This window comes from Cryptomeria japonica, chromosome 4, assembly GCF_030272615.1.
Source record: "Cryptomeria japonica chromosome 4, Sugi_1.0, whole genome shotgun sequence".
Classification (NCBI taxonomy): domain Eukaryota; kingdom Viridiplantae; phylum Streptophyta; class Pinopsida; order Cupressales; family Cupressaceae; genus Cryptomeria; species Cryptomeria japonica.
Window position 1 is genome coordinate 305890715 of NC_081408.1, and position 4080 is coordinate 305894794.

Here is a 4080-nt window from a genome sequence, read left to right on the forward strand (position 1 = left end):
CATAGACTAACCTTGTGCCATTTAGGAGGGCATCATTTGGTGAACCCGACGTGAATCGAACACGCAACCTTCTGATCATTTTTTTGACAACTAACATATTTTGCTTGTTGAAAGTGCCACACAGGTCGCGCTTCGGCGCTAATGAACACGTTTTAGCGCTATCAAAACAATTTCTTTTAGCACTATTGTCCCTAAAATAGCGCTATTGAAAAGGTTTTAGCGCTATTGACAACATTCTGGTGCTTTCGTCACAATTCTGGCGCTATTAAAACTCTTCTGGCGCTTTTGACCTCTCAGATTTTTCTATTATTTCAGCGCTACGGTGTAAATTAGTGCTTCTATAAGCGCAGACTAGCGCTATTGTATAAATTAGCGCTTCTGTCTAAAAAGCAGACTAGCGCTATTGCGACAGAGTGTTGTCCAAGTCGCTTTGTAACCAAAAAATTGAGTATCTTAGGCTTGTGGAAGCCCCCCATTGAACATTGGTTTTTACTAACTTGTTTTTGGTTCATGCAGGTTAACAACCCAACATAAAAATCACAAAATTTTCATTTAGTGCTTAAAAAGAATTTGAAAAACACACAAAAAAAAAAAATTCATTGCTTTCTAGTTAGGACTCATTTTCTTTTGGTGCTTAAAATTAACAACACAAATTTGATTTCATTGCATCAATTTGGACCTAAAATTTACAATCCACACTTCAAAAATTTGGTGCAAATAAAATATACAATCCACTTGTTTTGATCTTTTTGCAAACAAATTTTTACTTCAAGCAAAACATGTTTTTCATTAAGTTGACCAGGATTTCCAAATTTTTTACAACACATTTTGCCATTGAAGTTAAAAAGAACACCATGGCTGTTGGAGCAACATCTCCAAATAGTTAAAATCACATTGCAATGATGGATTAAAAAGAACAAGTGAATTTCGTGTTTGGCACGCTTGTGCACAAAGGTCAGTCGGGTGGTCCTACTTCTAACACACACTATCCTCTCCCTTGGCTCTCGTGGTCCTAGGTGCAAGAGAAAAGTGTTAGTAACACTCAAAATTTTATCTTTTTAAGAGAGGCCTGCCAAGGGATCGATACTCTTGGGAACGACCTCGAGGGGTAAATCCTTCGAGCCGCTATAGAAATCAGGTGAGAGCGAAAGCTGTAGCCTTGGGTATAGCTGTTCCTATAGTGTAACTGGCCGAAAGGACAAATGGGCCCCACCACCAGTTACAAGGCTCTTAAGTGAGTCACTGCAGAATGAACTTATGTCCAAAAACATCGAACATGACTAAACACCTTTAAGTAGAAGCCCACCTGTTCTATTGATTGAGGATATTTGAGATATAATTTAGTGCAAGAGCATAGATGGTTTTGCTCCCAAGATACTCACCATACATATTTCCTTGAGTAGAAACATAGCTTTTTGAAAAGTCACTTGTGGCTTGATAAAAGTGGTGACTCCCCCATCATAGGGATCATCTATTTGTTATGCTCGTGCAAGACTTAGTATATCACATCCTTACCTGCCACGGCGGGATTCATAAGGTATGTAGTACCAAAGTCGAAGAAATATCAAGATGTGGGCTAAATTTATCACAACTGGCCATTTGACCTTAGGGATAAAAAGTGTTTGAAGTGTGTTCATTTTACAGACCTAGTGCAAATTGAGCCGACTTCAGGCTTTGGAAATACACCTTAAATAAATCTAAAGGAAGGGTCAAAAACAAGTCCAAGGATTGGGTTGATCTAGACCCATACTCATTTGTGCCTTTGAGGCTACAATCTTGTGTTTGTGTGCTTGCTTTGTTTTCTTGTCAAGGAAAAATCAGAAAATCAATCCCAAAAACAAAGTACTCATCCAACATTTCTCAAAAACAACCAAAAAAAAATACCAAAAACAAAGTGCAAACAACACAAAGTCACAACTTTTATGACCATTCTTCACATCTTACGAAAGAAGAAGTGTCATCAGAATATCAACTTGAAAAGAAGACCATTGAGCTCAAAGGCTTTAATCAAGAGGAGGAAATTCTTCTATATCAATCGACAAATCTTTGTCTCCCATAGAGTCTTTCTACATCGCATGCGTCTATACCTTCAAGGTAAAACAAATGAGTTTGATTCAGAATCATTGAACCGCAGAGCTTTTAGGCAATATAGAGCTCTGAGTTATCACAAAAATCAAGGAGGAAAGATTAATCCCAATTTCTTCCCAAACATCTGTATCACCTACAACACAGCTCGAGAAGTGCCACCAATGCCTGAAAGGGAAGAAGAAGAGTTTGTCCCATTTATAACACAAAGTTTTTATTGAAGTTGAAAACATTTTCATCCAACATCTTATTCATACATCATCACTTCATCATCAATCCATCCCAAAAACTCTCAAAACATTAAGAGGTTCTTGTCCCAAGATTCCTTTTTAGATATTGCTTGAAATCAAACACATCACATCACTTTTTAGATTGTTTCTACATCTAGGATAAGCTCATCCTAAGAGACACATCTACGCAGGTTAAAACTAGTTCATGAGTGAATCCTCTCATTACTAGGTAGTTAAATCTGTAACACATCTCAGATTTCTCTACACCTTATCACATCCAAACTTATCAAAACAAATAAGCAGTTCAAAGAAGGAATTTCAGTTACATCTACCTTGAAGTGCTAGAGATCCCCATACAAACACAAATCACCAATCATCAATCTTTCATTTCATCACCAACTCATCATCATCTTCAATCAACTTCAAAACAAACTTGCAAACAAAATGGTTCAAACCCGATCACGATCAAGGCAACGAGAAATAGAAGTTGAGGAAGAAGAAGACGAAAATCTCAATGAATTTCAAGAAGCACTTGGAGGAAATATAAATGATGAACACCCAAGTACTCCCACTCCTTCAACAATCGAAAGGGTTCAGCATAACCCTCATTTTAACAGATTGTTTGATGAAATACTCAGGAGCAACGCAGATGCTCACTTTTTAAAACTCGCTCAAGAAGGAGCCAAACTCCCCTCTGACTTTGATCTTGCCCAATTAAGACAAGCATCAGAAAGACAAAGTTGCCATGAGGAGGAAAGAGGTAGAAATCACATCAGATATAACATTCCTCGAGGTAACCCACCACCTCCTCCTCCAAATGAAATGGAGATGTTGCGGCAACAAGTCAAGAATCTCGCCCAACAACTTCATAGTGGTGTTAAGACCAATCAATTCTCACTTAATGACATCTGTCCCTATCCATTTGATAGGAATCTTTATATACCACCCTTTCCACGTGGGTTCGAAACACCAAAATTCGAAAAATATAGAGGAAAGGGAGATCCCCGCGATCATGTCCAAGAATTTCATTCCGCTTGTCTCGAAGTCGCATATGAAGACACATACTTAATGCGCCTTTTTCCCCAAAGCTTGGGAGGAACAACCACATCATGGTTTTCCTGACTACCAAGTGGCATAAGAACATTTGAGGAACTCATCCAGAAGTTCCTATCTCATTACTCTTATAATATTGAACGCGACATCACCATGGCTGATCTGTGCAACACCAAACAAAAACCAGGTGAATTATTCTCAGTATTCCTGCAACGATGGCGCCAAATGTCTAGCAGACGTTCTCTTCAGTTACCTGAACGAGAACTAGTGGAAATTTTCATTTCCAACTTAAACGAAGAAATGGAATTTCACCTGGATATCAAAGACACAGATTCTTTTAACGATATGATCACCAAAGGTATAAAATGTGAAAGGGCACTCATCAAAAAAGGACTCATCAAAATCTTTAATGAACCCAAAGATGGTCCTCGCCCGCGCTTCAATAGTGATAAACCGAACTTCTGGAACAAGAATAAGAATATCGTCAACGATGGAGTTGTGGATGCTCGGACTATCCAAAATGCACAACTTGTAGTTCGGTTTGCAGGACAAAATCCTCCACCTCAGAATAATATAAATGTTCCTCCTAATCAAGGTCGCATCACATCTCATGATGAACCAAGACCTCGTCCACAAAAACAAAAACACACATACACTCCCTTAGGGGAACCCATTGAAACAGTGTTGCGACAACTCCTCTCTCAAAATTTGG